We start from the raw sequence: 18,095 nt of genomic DNA, 5'->3' as shown, positions 1-18,095 counted from the left end.
CTGTGAGGTAGGTCCTATTATTACTGAATATCAAGTGATGCACAGAGAAGTCAAGAAACTCTCTTGAGGTCACAGAACTAGTGAGCAGCCATGTGGGGATTGAACTGATTGTGTCTGGCTCAGCACCCACCCCAGGCTCTCCCACATCCCACCTTAGGAGCTGCACCATGTGTTCCCTGTTCAGGCATCCCTCTGGCCTCCCTCTCCCCTGTGGGAAGCCAGGGACCCTCCGCACCACCCCCCCCCCATTCTGGGTTCCTGTTGAGCTCTCTGGAGACTATGGAACAAAAGGAATCTTATGTTAAAGTAGGAGGAAGGGGACATTCAGACATTTGTCCTTTGTAGTTCCTGTCCTCCTGGACCCAGGCAAGAGGAAGCAATAGGGACTCAAGGACTCACTTCTAGGTGACAGGGAGCACCAGCTAGGACCCAGAGACTAGCACATGTGACATTGGCTACAGTACAGGAATTGGTCTCAGAGAGCCAGAGTGTCCAGTTTCCTGAGGTGGAGGAGCGCTGCATATTCTGTGGCTCCACATCTGCCCGATTCCAAGCAGCTCTAGATGAGTATGAGGTTGACACTGCACAGCACAGATCACCGCTGTTGGATTTCAACCTGCTTGAGGCCCTGGGGTCTACTCTCACACTGTTTTAACCTCCCTTTCTTTAAAGGTCTAATGATGCCCTTGAGGGGAAAGGAGGATCCCCTATCTTTCTCTGCTGCAAGCATGTTTGTTTCCTTTTGCTAATAAAATGTCTGTAGATTGCCACCTTCAAAAATTTAAAAATAAAAAATGCCCTGGGCATGGCCAACCTGGAAGGACAGGGACAGAGTGAGTGAATTCAGCAGGAGTCACAGCTAGACACTTTGCTGGGTTGTCCTGGGCGGACTGACTAACGTCTTTTGGGAATCGTAAGATGGGGTGTTGCAGTGAAAGGCAGTGCTAGGGAATGGCCAGCAAGTTTGATTTCCTAGCAGCAGTACCAACATCACTTGCTTTGACAGCTAATTGGGTGGGAGAAGAGTGACTTAATCTGGAGTGAGACCCTTGTAAAAGATGCTAATGGATCTTGTTACAAGTTTGGGGATTCTCTCCATTACTGTGTACATCTTCTGTACATGGGAAGTTTTTGTATAAGAATAAAGCTCTGGCACTGCTGGAGTTAGAAAGGCAAGACTTCTTTCTGCCTTTAACAAAAGTAGAGGCTGGGTGCCTGGGTGGCTCAGTTGGTTAAACATCCCACTCTTGGTCACTGCTCACATCATGATATCAATGTTGGTGAGTTCGAGCCCCATGGTGGGCTCTGCACTGACAGCGTGGAGCCTGCTAAGGATTCTCTCTCCCTCTCTCTCTCTGCCCTGCCCTGCTCATGCTCACTCTCAAAATAAATAAATAAATAAACTTATTTTTTTTTAAGTAGAGGCCATTTCAAGGTAATAAATAAAGAAATATGAATCCATCCAAATGCCTTGGAATGTTACGGGAAAGGAAAATTGTTGAAGGTAACTTGATCAGTGCTGACTTCATGAGCCTGGTGGGAGATGAACAGGGATAGCAGTGGTTTTTTGTTTTGTTTTTTTTTTTTTTAATTTTTTTTTTCAACGTTTATTTATTTTTGGGACAGAGAGAGACAGAGCATGAACGGGGGAGGGGCAGAGAGAGAAGGAGACACAGAATCAGAAACAGGCTCCAGGCTCCGAGCCATCAGCCCAGAGCCTGACGCGGGGCTCGAACTCACGGACCGCGAGATCGTGACCTGGCTGAAGTCGGACGCTTAACCGACTGCGCCACCCAGGCGCCCCTAGCAGTGGTTTTAAAGAGGTGAGGGAATTTACTTCAGATTCTATAGGAGAAGAATGCCTATGGGTTGTCATGAAATCCTCTGCCCTGACAGAGCCCCCTGGGAATGCAGTCAGGTGTCCTAGTAGAAGCTCTGGACAAGCCCCCATACATTGTCCCATAATTGCTGCCTCTGTGTGCCAGGCTTCAGGATGACCCTGGTCACAGCCTGCATGGACAGTCTAGTGATATTCTCTGAATCACATATGAGTAAACAGACAAACAGGGTAATTGCAGATTATGCACAGAAAATAAAGAGGATGAGTGATAGGATGAGGAATATTCTTTCAAAGAATTGTCAGAGACAAGAAGGAACTGCCATGGGAAGCAGGCAGGGCAAAGGGGAGGAGTCTATGAAGTCCTGGTGTCACCTTGACCCACCACTGGGCCTCAGGGTCCAGGTGAAGGTCAAATGTAGATTGTGCTTAGGCAATTCGAAGCAAGGAGAAGCTATAAGAAAAGGGATCAATCCATTTTAGACCTGAGGAGTGGGGACAGCTGTGGAGTCAGGAATCAGGGGAGGGCAGTGACACCCTCTTCCTCTTGGGAGACATAGACACAATCTTAGAAATGACAGTTCCCCAGAGAGGGTGTAAGTGGATGCCTGGCGCCATAACCCATGACAGACACCGTTTCACAGAACGACAAGACTTCCCATTCCTTCTTCCCTTTTCTTCTTCTCTCCTTGTTGTGGTTCCTCTTAAGGCCTCAGCCACCTGGCCCCAGGCTCTCCAAGTTGACCCAGACACCAGTCACCCGCCCCTTCCAGGAAACAGAGGCTACTGCCTCCTGGATCCCCCCATCACCACCTTGTGTACTGTGCTTTACCTGGGTGGCAGGGACTCCTTAGGCCAGCAGCTGTAGGGTCTGACTCACCCTTCTGAGCCACCCTGGCTAACTCTTCTTTGAACTTTCCCCTTGTGGAGCTGTCTAGTGGGCTCTCCTGGTAGGCACACAGCCCCCTGGGCCCCTGGATGGCACAACAGACATAGCATGTATGGGCAGGAAGAGGATGGATTGTGGGCCATGAGCAAACAGAGCTAAGCCACAGGGTGAGAGAGTGGCCCGTGGAGGACCTCCTTGTGATGAGGTTTTTGATTGGTGAGGGTTTGGAGCTGATGGCCAATAAAGAATTCTTGACATCTTTGGTGCAAAAAGGTGATTTTATTAAACCATGGGAACAGAACCTGTGGGCAGAAATTACTTCACTGAGGGTGTGAAGAGTGACTGGGTATATACTTCGGGAGTTGGGGAGCTAAAGGCAAAGGGGTGGCCTCCAGGAGGACTTTGATATGCTAAAGAGGACTCATAAAATGCCAGGGGCCTTGCTATTCTCAAGCTAAGGTTATTTTCCCTCTAGTAAGGCATCAACATTAGACACTAGGGGGTTCCTAGAGAAATGTTGCATTCTGTATTTGCCCCAAGTATTTGTCAATTGGCTGCAGGTTATAAGGAAATTTAGTTTTACCTACCATCCCCTTCTTGCCTGTTCCCCACATCACTATGGAGGGGAGCGTGATGTTGGGGCTCCAGGAAACTGAGTCTGTAGGTTTCTGGAGATTAGGCTGTTGATAAGATTGCCTTTTTCTTGTAATTTACTAAGATACTTGTAAACTGATGGGAGAGTCATGTCCTGTATGACTGTGATCTCTATCAGTTAACCCTTTGTTTTCTTTCCTTTCCTTTTTTCCTCAGCCAGAAATGCCTGAGGAATATCACACGTATCCCACCTGGGGAGCGGGAATGTTGTGCTAGCTTGTGCCTTGCCCTTAGCTTTCCTTATGGTCCCTTGTTACTTGGGACAGTGGAAGGACAGGTCTGTGTGTCCCTCGGAGCCCCTTTTCTCAGCTGTATTTGTGAGAGGACCTGAGAGGACTTCTAATCACTTCATCCAGAGCATGTCACTCAACCAACACCAGTTCCCTCCCCCACTTCTCTTGGGAATTCTGTAGGGTTTAAGCTCCAGGCCAAGTGTCTCTCTCTCTGAAAACTCCCCTGGCCCCTGAGGCAGATGGCACAAAGCACCACAACTTCCCCTAGACTCAGGGTCACTGATCAGAGAGCATGCTGTTCTGCAGGTATTGGTTTTCCTACCTGTCTCCTGTTTCAGGCCATGGGGAACATGAGGGCAAAAACCAGTCAACTTTATTTCTGCCCCACTGCCTGCAACTCATTAAAATAGGTAAAATTTAAAGTTTTATGGTTCAGTGATCAGCAAAGATTTCTTGAGGGAAGTGGGGCTTGAAGGGACCCTGGCTTGCAAAGGGTTAGGAGTGTTAGGATAGGTTGGGGAACCAGATGAAAAATTACAGCAAAAGCTGGGTGGGAGTTGGAGGCAAGAGAGGGAGCAGGAAGCCCAGAGTCTGGGTAGTCTGAGGGAAAATGCCAGAGAGAGCATTCACACACCTCCCTGGGTGTGCCCTGGAGTTCCATGGACAGTCGCTGGGCAGCTGCCAACCTTGGCTACCCTGCTGGACAGTGGCAACCCATTTTGTACTTGCTGTTTCTTAGCAGCCAAACCTGGAGCATGTCTGAATTTCTTTCATCGTTAGCCCCTGTGTGCCTGCATTTTACCTTAGAATAACATCCCTTTACAGTTTTAAGCCCCTTCAGGTCCCAAGAGCATTTTCAGAGGCTGTCCCTGTCAGTCTTCACCAGGAGCCTTGAAACAGTCCAAGCCCCAAGGTAATGGATGAAGCAGGGGTGAAATGGCTTCCCAAGACTGCACACTGGCAGGGGACTCTGCTGGTACCAATCCCAGGTCATCCCAGATGCCTTTCCAGTTGACTCTGCAAAAGAGTAGAGGTGGGGTGAGGGGAAGAGAATCCAGCAGGAACAGCCTCTCTCTACCTTAATGTGGGAGTTATGGATCTAGGTTCTCACCCAGAAGCTTCCATACATGCACTGTATCCATGGTTTCCAAGCACACTCCTAGGCCCTCTGTCCACATTCAGGGGTGTCATGAAAGGCACCACAAGACTTAATGTGATGATGTCTGCAACCTAGCCACATTCCACCTTTTGGAACTAAGATAGATACAGGTCTAAAATGGCTATTTTATTTTAGAAACTATTGTTCTCCTAGGATGATAGTTCCCACAAAGCATTGGTCTTTCCCTTTGTTTTGGCTGATAGCCTTTCCCCTCTCCTCATTGTGTTCCTGATCTTTATTGCTTTTAAATCACTGGAAATTTTCTTGCATTTCCCTCTATAGGAACTTGCATTTTGAAAAGTATTTCAGCCTACCAGACCTTCACATAATTTTTTATGGACATATTTTGCACTTACAATATCAGGGTGTAAAAAGCACATCTCCCCTTTATTTACAGGAAGTTGTCACAGACTTTTCCTGAATTTAAATTTGCTTAGAATTTAGCCAGGACATGCTGCAAATTTTGATTCCATTAGAGAACCGAAAACAAAACTGCATACTAGTTGGCCTGAGACCTCAATGCTTTTTTTGTGCCTTCCTGAGTGACAGACTAATTGACGGTCAATATGTGAATTAAAACTCACTTCCAAGAAAAAAAAAAATTTCTCTTAAAGCTCTCAGGGAGACCAAAAAATAAAGCCACCCCTTCTGGGCCTGTCCCAGCACACTTAGCTATTGTGAATAATTCTGCTTGTGAACATGGGCATACAAGCCCCTGCTTTCACTTCTTGTGGACATACACCCAGAAGTGGCATTGTTGGATCATGTGGTAATTCTATGTTTAATTTTTTTGAAGAACCCCTATATTGTTTTACATTCCTGCCAGCAATGCACAAGGTTCCAATTTTTGTACATGCTCACCAAAACTTGTGATTTTTTTTTTATTTTTTATAATAACCATTCTAATGTGTATGAAAGGGTATCTCATTGTGGTTTGGGTTTGCATTTCTCTGATGATGAGTGATGTTGAGCATATTTTCATGTGCTTATTGGCCATTTTTATATCTTCTTTGGAGAAATGGCTACTCAGGTCCTTTGCTTATTTTTGAATGGGGCTGTTTGGGTTTTAGGTTGAGCTGTAGGAGTTCTTTATGTATTCTGGATATTAATCCCTTATCACATATATGATTTGCAAATATTTCCTCTCATTCTATGGGTTGCCTTTTTTTCACTCTGTTCATGGTGTCTTTGGATGCACAGAACTTTTTAATTTGGTTAAGTCCATTTTTTTTTAATTTTATTGCTTATGCTTTGGTGTCATCCCCAAGAAATCTTTGCCAAATCCAACATCATGAAGCTTTTCTCCTAATTTTCTTCTAAGAGTTTTATAGATTTAGCTCTTACATATAGGTCTTTGGTTCATTTTGAGTTAATTTTTATATATGGTATCAGGTGAAGACCCAACTTCATTCTTCATGTGGATATCCAGTTTTCCTAACACCATTTGTTGAAGAGATTGTCCTTTCCCCATTGAATAGTCTTGGTACTCTTATTGAAAAATCATTTGGCCATAGATGTGAGAGCTTGTTTCTGGACTCTCCATTCTATCCCATCATTCTGTATGTCTGTCTTTACATGCATATAACACTGTTTTGATTCCTATAGCTTTGTAGTAAGTTTTGAAATCAGGAACTGTTATATCTCCAACTTTGCTCTCTTTATCAAAATTGTTCTGACAATATTGATTCTTATTCTTTTATATTAGTGTCTTCCCATTTCTATTTAAGAATTCAGAAAATGTATTATCCATGAAACCATTTTGAAAGAGGTACTCAGAGACTCCCTATAGTAAAATAAAAAAATTAATTCAATAAAGTAGAAACAAAAGATACATAAATTATACATGATTAATTAACAACAGGAAAATGCAGTCACATGTTGTAATTTAACAATGTAGCCATGAAGCTTAATGCAACTGTTAAGAAATTATTCTTCAGAAACTACAAGCATGAAAATTAAAAGCAATTCAGAGTATTTTAAATAATTTAAACAAAATATAACAGATAGCAAGGGAAGGGAATTACATTGAAATAATTGTCTTAAATTCTGTTTGGAAATTAGAGGCTAATATCTGTTCATCAATTCTCAAGGTAAAAAAAATTAATATACCTATATGTGTAACAAACAAGATAAATGCTAGAAGTAAAAATAAGATATATAACTTCTAAAAAAATTACAAGAAAAATAAGACCAATCAAGTCAGCTGAAGACAGTAAAGAAATTAACACCATAAAATTTGAGGAGTAGAAAACACTAAAACAGATGATTAAGAATGAGCCAAATACACCAGTCATCTACCTACCTTACTCTTAATGCTACTCAAAAAATAAAAATGAACAGATTAAATTCCCCAACTAAAGTACAGCTACTCTGAAATTGAATAAAGGATTAAATTTTATCTATAATGTTTTAGATAAGACACAGCTGAAAAAAAAAGATGGCCTAAAGAGGTAAAACTATAAAGGAATAAGCAAAACTATCACAAGCAACATTACAAAAAGAACAAGGAGCAGTAAGACAAGCAGTAGAGTGTAATTCAAGGTGGGAATATATACACAAGACCAAAATATTTTATATTAGTAATAGAAACCACCAAAAAGAGAGAAATCATGTTAGCTTCGAAATGTTGAAAGTAAAGCACCTATGCGTATGAAGATTGGTGATTTCTCCATCTGGGTGGGAGATGTGAAAGGGGAAGCCAGCTAGGAGTCTGGAACCTCAGGGTACTTGGGAACTGTGGGGACAAGACACATCATTCCAGGCCTCAGGGCACAACACTGGACAGGGGCATTCCATAGACACAGGCAGGATCCTTGGACTTCACCCAGAGTCTAAGTGTTATCATGTAGGAAAGCGGGGTTCCTGTACCACATGTGGGTCTATGTAGGGTGCCCAAATGTGACCTAGTACCCTCCCTGTGCCTGTGAAGTCACAGTCCTCCTAGCTTAAGAGTGTCCTAGGGTTATGACGCTTGCAAGAAAACTCTACATTGCATATAAGTAGGTGGATCTCAGGAGTCAAGATGCTGTGGCACAAGGTTTGCCCACTTGGAACAAGGTGTAGTCCACAGGGACCCTCTCTACTCACAATGCTGTTCATGACACTCTGCCCTTCACGTGGAGCACTCTGCATCCTGTCAGGACCAAGGTGTGGTCATCACCATGACTGCTTAGATACCCCATGGTCCAGGTAGGGATTATGAACAGCTCCCTAACTTTGAGACTCCTCATAGACCACACCACCCAAGGTTCTCATGGAATGTCAGAAGTCAGGCTTTGGTCTAGGAGTCCCTCTGGGAAGGACTGTGTACATCTTCTGGAACATCAGCACAGTGCATGAACTTCTTCTGTGTTCTAACCCACAGCCACTTCTCACACTTCCCCACTGAGAAGACTTGTCCCATGCGTGTATCCTGACGTGCCTCTAGATGCCTGCATTTATTTAAAATTTAAAGGGTGGGGTGGTGTGTTAAGAAGGGAGATTCAGAGATATGGGGTTCACTATCAAGACCATTTCAAGTTCACATTGAATATTTAAAATCACTTTTAACTTTGAAATATTCACATTTTAGTTTTAAAATGTATTAAAAATTATTCATAACACTGAAGTTTTAAATTGTCATTTTTAATGAAATGTGAACATTCTGCTTTATCCTTGTTGTCTTTTCCAGAGCCCTCAGGGGTTGTGGTCCCACACCATCTACTGGGGCAAGAATGGGCCATATCCAGCAGGGACGGTGCAGCATTGCCCTGGCTGCCTGATTGCCACACACCCCCAGAGAATCACACTGTCTGAAAAGTAAGTCCCGTGTTCATGGATGGGTTCCTAGTGACTGTGCCAGAGGGACAAAGGCAGTCAACACCTCTAGCAACAGCACTTGTAGTGGTCCTTGGAGAAAATTGTCTGGGAATCAGATCTAACGCCAGGGATAGTGTTATTTGTTCACTAAAGTTCATTCAGAAAATTATTAAATGAGTTTGGTATTGCATTAGAATAATAAACATTATTCTCAAAAAAAGAAAAACATGATTGTAGTAAATGACCAATAAGTGATTTGATTTATACGTAGTACAAAATTTACCAACTAAGTCTGTTGCCATCTGTTGCCACCATGATTGATTTTTAAACTACTGTAAGAGTAATATAAACAAAAGTATCTTATCACCTTCACATAGTATTTTCTTTTTTAATGTTTCCTCTTAGTTCTTATCCCAAAATGTAATTTTCATCTAGTTGATTAAAAGCATAGCATTGCTTTTGCCTTATGACTCCTTGAATGAACATTTTATTTTTTGTCTGCCTTTTATTTTGATAAATTTCAAATCTATTAAAAAAATGGAAACTGAGCACCCATATATCCTTCGCTCAGATTTACCAGTTGTTTACCCACATAGACACACACACATGCACACATGGAATATATATTTAGGTGTGTACGTATATGTGTGTTTAGTGTTTTCCTCTGAATCATTTGAAAGTAGGTTGCAGACATCATGACATACTTTGGCAAATATCTTCTAAGTCTATTGGCTTTTTACTTCAAAACTGTAGTACCATTATCACTGGGGAATTTAGCATTGATAAAGTAATCTTATCCAACATATAGTATTCAAATACCTCTGGTTGTTCCCAAAATATTATTTGTAGCTGTTTTCCCCTATCTTGCATTCAGTTAAATATCATGCCCTGAATTTGGTTAGGTGTCTTTAAATCTAAATCAAAATGCTACTTTTGCTTTTATCTTTTTTGATTTTTGACGTTGTTGAAGAATCTAATAAGCCATTTATTTTGAGCAGAGTCTCACAGTCTGGATTTTCCTGGCTGTTCCTTCCTCCCTAGGCGCAGACACACTTTTTGTGTGTTTACACTGCAGCAGTGGGTTCACCATATCATTGTAACCGGGCATGGTGATGACAAGTTTGTTCACCTGGTTAAGATGGTCTCTGCCAGAATTCTCCCTTATAAAGTCACTGGTTTTTATCCCTTGTAATTAATAAGTAATCAGTGGGGCGAACTTTGAGACCATGTGAATATTCTCCTGCCTAGCCCATTTTTCACCCACATTAGCATTTATTGACAGTTGTGTGATGATTTTTAACTAATCAGTTAATCAGCACCACATTTCTTCCCTGCAATAGGTTTCGTTATTTTTTTCATTCTTCCGTGGTTGTGAGCTGCCACACAAGGGGATATATCAAAGCAGTCAAGAGAAGGACTCTGAAATTAGACCGTCTGGGTGTGCGTCTGATATGCATCCCATCTCTGGCACACACTAACTGGATGACCTTGAGCAAATACTTCATCTCATAAACCCTCAGTGTCCTTATCATGAAAATTAGGAGGCAAAGAGTAACCCTTGCACGGGGTGTCTGGCAGGGATGGAGCCCACAGTTGGCCTCACTTAGTATTAGCTTTTATTATCAGTGGCAGGGAGGACAGGCTGAGTGCCTCTGGATGCTGCTTCACTCCTGAGATTTTCTGTAATCCCTGAAAGCTGAATAAGACCCTAAGCGAAAATGCTGATAATGCTGAATGACAGGGCAGAGGTTCCCCAGGATGTGAGTGGTCATATTTTTAAGTCCCTGAAGTTAGAAGGTTGCATAGAGATGCAAAATCCCCAAGACAGGAAGCATTCACCAGTGAGAAGCATCCTAATGGTATCCACTCTGCCATTCTGGTTATTTCTAGCACTCTTCATTGCTTTGCTCCTTCCCCTCACTGGGCTTGGATCTGCCTAGTCTGCTCGCAGTTTTGCCTTTCAGTCACTAGCAAGCAATGGGACTTTTTGTTTGAAGATTATTAGATGTATTACTGTGTAGATGTGGTCCCCATGGGTTTATTTGAGCTCCATTGTCTTGGAATCTTCCTTGAGAATGTTTTGGAAATTATACCAACAAAATACATGTTAGTTTAGGAGCTACACATGGACGTGGATAAGGCTGTCTTAAAAAAACAAACAAAAAGACTGCCCTTGGAGAACATTTTTAGCTAGAGTATCTGAAAAGTGCTTCCTCTAAAAATTTTACTTGCCTGGATTCCTTCCCCGTGACTTTTTGAAAGCACACGAGGGCTGGTTTCCATAAAGAAGGAAACCAGCCTTCTTTTTTGTAGGCATGCATGCTTCATCCTGCATGTTTCCTGGCTTGTGGCTTTCGAGGCTGAGCTTGAGGCCCCTCTGAGGTGTCACCCATTCTCTTACTTTCTGGGTGATGACAGGCCAGCCACCCTGAGGTTAGCCATGGCAGAGGATGGGCCCTGAAGACCCAGATGTAACATCTCTACATGGCCATTAACCCGAAGTCTCCCAGAAGGCTCACCACCGCCTCCTCCTCCTATCTTCCTCCTTTTTAGCTGTTAACATGTCAGGAACCCTCCACTTATCTCTGTGTACCTTTGATGAGCTCCTTGGAGAAGGGACCATGATATAGGCACAACATAATAGTTTACGGGTTGAGTGAAACGCAGTTAAAACCCAGATGTGCAGTTCTGCATAAACACAGAGGAAATCACTTGGGTTTCATTCGAATATGTGGGTGGAAATATCAGAGCTGCCTTCTTCTCTTCTCAGTGCATCCTGTGGAACTGTGTCCACTTGGAAACCTGAGTTATCTGGTCTTAAGTGAGTAGCATGCTCCTAACCTGTGTTCTTGAAAATTACATAGAAACAGCCAAGGAAAAAAGACCCCTGTGGAGAAGCCCTTCCCCAAAGCTTGCAGGTCCCAGGCCTTGCTGGGGGGACCTCCTCAGTGGCCTGAGCAGGTCCATGAGTCTCTGTCTTCCTGCTCCCTTGACTTCCCTATTCCTGGGGACTCCCACAGCCACTGTCCTGAGGGCTGCACAGATCTCTGTCTGGGTCCCGGGACCCCATTTTTCTTTATGGCAGATGTGATCAGGGCACTATGTCTTTCCATGTCCCTCCCACACACAGTGAGCTATACCTCCCCAGGAAGGACAGAGTCTGGGCCCTGAAGCAGCCACGGGGCTGGGGTGGCACACCCAGCCTGGGAGAAGGACAGTAGAGCCCAGGGCTTGATGTCTGCCTGGGGAACCGGGCTCTGCTCATTGGTGCCAAATGTGGAGCAAAAGGGTGGAGGTGCTGGGTGGGACAGGTATGTCCTTCCATCTATGTGAAGTCCTAGCCCATGGTCTGTCTGGTTCTAGGATCTGGGATCATGTGCTCACTCCCTGTTCTCTGGCTGGGTTGCCATGGCTTCCCATCTGCCCAGTGGAGACAGTTGTCCCTGTTGGGTAGGCCTCCCAGAGTGGATTTGCGATGATGTGCCCCTCGATTCCAGGTGCTGAGTGTTGGAGGGCAGGACAGAATGTTCACCTCCCTCTTCTACTGGTGCATCTAGCAGCACTCAGCACCAAGGATTCCATGTAGAAAACCCATTCCTGACCCTCAGGGTCCACACTCAACAGTTGCTGTTGGCAGAAAGGAGCTGCGTAGGGCAAACACCAAAGCCCATGAAGTCCTGTCCCTCTGAATGTCCTAAACTGAGCAGAATGTCCCCTTGAGCAGAAGGAGCTGCAGATGGAGGATGGTGAGCAGTGGGCTCAGCATGGCCCCACTGCAGGCACGTGTCTCCAGCTTCCTGTCCCAAGGATGGAATTAAGGTTCCCGTCCACTGGGGCTGCCAGGGATACACTGATGTGGTTTCCATCCATAGGCCTCAAGCCCAACTCTTGGTTACACCGAGGCCTGGCTGGGGGCCAGGTGTGAATCAGCTCCCTAGGCCTCAGTTTCCTTATCTCTGAAATGGGGATGGTGATGGTGATGGTGATGCCCTCCACATGGGGCTCAGCTGAGGACAAAGTGAGTTAATTCACGAAAAGTTCCCAGAGCTGTGACACTTGGTAAGAATGCTAGAAATCATGTTGTAAGTATGCAGACCTAGGGGGATGCTTAGCTCATAGTGAGCAGTGACTTTCAGCTCCCTTCCCCTGTCCTCCCACCCACTTTGACTCAGTTTTTATCAACAATTGCGTTGTGAAATAGCACAGCGCTGCTCTTGAGGGCACTTTGTGGTCTGTGGGGTTGTGTCCCTTGGGTCAGGCCCGGAAATCTGTGATTCATTATTTTTGGTCTGTTTTTCATGGTTTTCTCGTGTGCCCAGAATTAAAGCTCATTGTGCCCACAAAAGGCACTTGATACTCACTGAGAAATGAGACCGGCCTTGGAGCCCATGGCCCTGTGCCACTGACTACATCTTACCTCCCAACTGGGTGACAAGACTGGTTAACACCAGTCCCACCTGAGCGTCCTCCTGTGCCATCCTTCCCTGGCCTTCAGACACTCTCCTGGCCTTCCCGTCAGACCAGAGGCTTTTCCCCTCCAGCCCAGGATTGCTCCAGAAGCTGTGGAATCCAGCTGCCTGTGCTCATAAGCCTTTTATCTGATACTCACAGATAGGTCTGCATGTGACCCATGCACTCCCCCAGCTGGTCTTGAAATCCTGTGCTCACAAGCACACATCCAAGTGCACATCTAACGTTTTACATCATAAATTTAAATAGGGACAAAGATGTAATTTCTTGCATATTGTAATAATGACATTTTATTTTTTTAAGTTTATTTATTTTGAGAGAGAGAGAGTGCTGAAGGGTCAGAGAAAAAGGGAGAGAGAGAATCACGAGCAGGCTCTACACAATCAGCGCAGTGCCCAATGCGGGGCTCTAACTCACAAACCATGAGATCATGACCTGAGCCAAAGTTGAGAGTCAGACACTTAACCAACTGCACTACCCAGGTACCCCAATAATGACATTTTAAAACAGCACAGATGCGTCACTTTTTTATTGAGGTATAGTTGACATATGTTAGTTTCAGGTATACAACATAGTGATTCAACAATTCTGTACATTACACAATGCTCCCCATGATAAGTGTAGTTACCATCTGTCACCATAAAACATTATTATGTTATATTTTAAATTTTATTTCTTATTTTTTTAAATTTAAATCCAAGTTAACATATAGTATAATAATGATTTCAGGAATAAAATTTAGTGATTCATCACTTACATATAACACCCAGTGCTCATCCCAACAAGTGTCCTCCTTAGTACCCCTCACCCCTTTAGCCCTTCCCCCTGACCCAACACCCTGCCAGCCACCCTCAGTTTGTTCTCTGTATTTAAGAGTCATTTATGGTTTGTCTTCCTCTCTGTTTTTATCTTATTTTTTCCTCCCTTCACCTATGTTCATCTGTTTTGTTTCTTAAATTCCACGTATGAGTGAAATCATACAATATTTCCTTCTCTGACTGACTTATTTCACTTAGCATAATACATTCTAGTTCCACCCACGTTGTTGCAAATGGCAAGATTTCATTCTTTTTGATCACTGAGTAACAGTCCATTGTATACATATGTACCACATCTTCTTTATCCGTTCATCAGTTGATGGACATTTGGGCTCTTTCCATACTTTGGCTATTGTCAGTAGCACTGCTATAAACATGGGAGTGCATGTACCCCTTTGGTTATTACAATATTATTGACTATATCCCCTTTGCTGTACTTTTCATTCAGATCTAGCACTTTTAAAAAATATACATTGTGGAGGCGCATCTGGGTGGCTCAGTTGGTTAAGTGTCTGACTCTTGATTTTGGTTCAGGTCATGATCTCACAGTCATGCTGAGCACGCAGCCTGCTTGGGATTCTCTCTGTCCTTTCCTCTCTGCCATTCCCCTGCTGCTCTCTCTCTCTCTCTCACTCTCTCTCTCTCTCTCTCAAAATAAATAAATAAGCATTAAAAATATATATGCACACACACACACACACACACACACTTACACACATAACGGGATATAAAAACCACCCATTCAAAATACAGAATGCATAGATCCTTCCTTCACTTTGAAAGTTTACACCATTTTGTTTCCTCCTTGAATTTATATAGAAATATGAAATTCCACATCCTCCACAAAAATTTATCATAATTTTCTGCTTAAAAGACATTCACTGATTATCCTGTCACATGTCTTGGCATATTTGTTTGTGTATGTTTGGTACACAGACATATATATATATATATATATATATATATATATATATATACACACACACACAAACACACACATACATATGTTAAAATACTTCATTTGGCTTTTTACTAATACCATTTGTAGTATTGATTAGTGTTAAGTTGATCAAAACAGTATAATTAAAAAACAAAATGAAATGTATCATGGAACAGTCTTAATGAGATGGATAACAGAGAGGCTTCTGGGGAGGAGGCTTCTGGTGTAAGGAGTCATTGGCTGTCCCTTTGTGTGGCATCTGGAGGTTTGCACTCCAGAACAATGGAGGACGTGGGAAAGAAGAACCTGCAGGGAAGGTGTCTTACCCACAGATGGATTTTAGGATAGATTATATATGGATTTGAGAATGTGAAAGTTGGTTGTGTACATTTTTTTAATGTTTATTTATTTTTGAGAGAGACAGAGCATGAGTGGGGGAGGGGCAGAGAGAGAGGGAGACAGAATCTGAAGCAGGTTGCAGTCTCTGAGCTGTCAGCACAGAGCCCAACAAGGGATTGAACTGCAAGATCATAACCTGAGCCAAAATGGGACACTCAACCAACTGAGTCATCCAGGCGCCCTGAAAGTTGATTAAGTGTTCCACACTCGTGTCCCTTGAAAAATCTTAATGTGACCCAGGGGTGCCCAGGCTCTCCCTGCCCACTCCAGCCTAGATCTGGTCCTGCTGCCAAGGTTGGATGCCCTGTTGTCACCATCCTTGCCTCTGCATCCCTTTGTGATCATTTCCATGTGTGACACTGACCTCCCCTACCCCTACAGCTTTCTTTGGAACCATGTAATCTTCTAGAATGCAGTTGTGTCCTTGATCCCATTATGGCCTTTCAAGTATCTGTGTAGACTGAATCTCCCAGAGGAGTTCCGAGATTGCTGAATACTTGTTTTTGAAACTTTAATGTATATAGTATGTCATATTCTGGATCTTTCTTTCCTGGAGTCAATGTATTTCTCCATGTTGGCTATACCTTCTAGGGTAGCATTTCTGTATGCAGCTTTTTCTTAGGCCCATGGCAGTGTGTGTACCTCAGTGTGGGCTCATTGGCATCACCAGTCAGGAAACCCTAGTAACCAGACCCAGCTTCGGGGCCTCCTCCTCAAAGCCCAGGTGCTGAGCCATAGAAAAGAAGAACAGTCCCCAGTGAGATAGAATGAATATCAATTCTTAACAGGCTTACATTCTCAGGGGCAGTTTTTAAATCTTCTGTGATCAGAGAGGCCTGTCATCCACATGGACATTGTGCCACCACGAATGTGTGCATGTGGGGTGGCCAGTTAAGATAATGCCTGGAGAGCAGTGTCTCTAGGGATCCTTTTCCAGTGTTTTGCTGAATTCCCTCTGTACCTTGTGGGCATTCCTAAAGCATGCAAATCCCAGTTCTCAGACAAAATCATTTATTAGCATGCACCAAAACTTTACTTAACTCATTGATAATGGAACCAGCAAAAGATAAATGATCTGGCTCCAAGTACACTTGAGTAACTAGAATTTATAGTCAGCTAGAAAAGAAATACAGAAATAAGATGCTATGTTAAGCTAACTCCCTAGAGGGTAATAAAATAATACTTTATTTAAGGTTAACTTTTGTACTGAGGGCAATAAAAATCACATTGTTATCAATTTTTGCAACTTAGTGTCTAATTTTACAGAGCTATAAACCTTCTGCATCTTTGTAAGTCCTTAGTTGTTACATAAGGAGTTGTAACACTTCTCAAGAGTTTCAGAATCAGATAAAACAGGTTTATAATAAGTCAGTGTTTTAGCAGCATATCAAAAACACAAGTAATCCCCATTTTTTCCCTTTTTTTCAAGTTTAGAGTAAATTTTTCTACAACAATTAGCCAAAAAAAAAAAAAAAAAAAGATGAATGGGGCACCTGGGTAACTCAGTCGGTAAAGCATCTGTCTCTTGATTTCAGCTCAGGTCATGATCTCTCAGTTCGTGAGTTTAAGCCCCACATCAGGCTTCTTTCTGACAGTGTGGAGCCTGCTTGGGATTCTCTCTCCCTCTCTCTTTGTCCCTCCTCTACTTGCGTGCTCTCTCTCTCTCTCTCAATAATAAATAACTTTTAAAAAAACATTCCTGACAAATTATCAGTGATCATGTAGCACCATATTAAGATGCTGCCTTTTGACTTGCACAATGAACTTGAACCCTCATATAGATGCTGCAAGGGCGTCTGTGGTAGGAAGCTTCTGACATGGCTCCCAATCATTCCTGCCTCCTGATATCTACATCCTTGTGTTGTCCCCCATCCTTGTGTGGGGGCTGTACCTAGTGAACTGCACCCAATAAACAGGGTACAGCAAATACGATGGGCTGCCACTTCCAAGATCAGGATACAAAAGACTGGAAGCTCCATTATGCACATGCTCTCACTGATTCTTCTCATGTCCTTGCTCTGATACAAGCTGTCATTTTGCAGTTTCACCAGGAGAAAACCCATGTGACAAGAAATTGATTCTCAGTTCAGTGACTTTTGAGAAATGATTCTGCCAACAATCACATGAGTGAATCTGGAAGGGGTTCCTTCCCTGGTGGAGCCTTTATGCAAGACTGCAGCCCCAGCCAACATTTTGTTTGCAATCTATGAGAGACTCTGAGTCAGATAACCCAGTTATACATACCCTGATACCTGACCGGAGAAACTGTGACATAATGAATATGTTAAGTCACTAAATTTTGGAGTAATTTGTTTCAGAGTAATAGGTAACTGATACAGCATCTATGAAATGTGTAGTGTTGATTGTACTTGGGCATGTTGTTCTCAGTTGAGCCCTCCTTCATTTCTTTCTCTATTTCTCCCATCTTCCTTCTCCCTCCTTCTTGCCTATCGTGTCCCCGTTCTTTAACAATCTTTAAAATAATCTTCCTTTCTTGATTCCTGTCCCATCATCCTGTCTTCCCCTTTTCTGGTAGCTGTGATTACATCCCTGACAATTGATTAGAGAGGGCTGAGCCCAGAGGCAGCTTATTTGTGGGGACACCGTGCAGTTCAGAAAAAAAAAAAAAAAACTCCACTCATGACAATGACAAAAGAATTTTTTGGTTGACAATCCGTTGCTTCAGACTTGCTGTGACTGTTTCCTCCGGAGCTGCAGTGCTTGCCATTTAGTCTCCAGCCCATCAATGCTTAACATTTGAGGGAAATTGGTTTCAACGTTCTTTCCTCAGGGGAGTGTGGACATACATATTTTCTGCTTTAAAAGGCATTTTCTTTCTTGACTCAAATAGCTGAACCTGTAAAGTCGAACTTCGTATTCATCGATTTCAGTACAGAA

At 43.2% G+C, this 18,095-nt stretch overlaps 1 protein-coding gene across 1 annotated transcript in view; it reads left to right on the top strand.

Moving 5' to 3' along the window:
• OTUD7A (OTU deubiquitinase 7A) overlaps positions 1-18,095 on the top strand; it is a 386,234-nt gene that overhangs the window by 178,100 nt on the left and 190,039 nt on the right. Inside the window, exon 2 of the mRNA XM_040493910.1 lies at positions 8,443-8,570. The gene's annotated coding sequence lies outside the window, so the exon portion shown is untranslated. The remainder of the gene's footprint in view (positions 1-8,442; positions 8,571-18,095) is intronic.

The sequence above is a fragment of the Herpailurus yagouaroundi genome, unplaced genomic scaffold, assembly GCF_014898765.1.
Source record: "Herpailurus yagouaroundi ecotype Mexico unplaced genomic scaffold, PumYag 185, whole genome shotgun sequence".
Lineage (NCBI taxonomy): Eukaryota > Metazoa > Chordata > Mammalia > Carnivora > Felidae > Herpailurus > Herpailurus yagouaroundi.
Note: the sequence above shows the minus strand (reverse complement) of the source record. Positions and strands in the feature narration are given on the sequence as shown.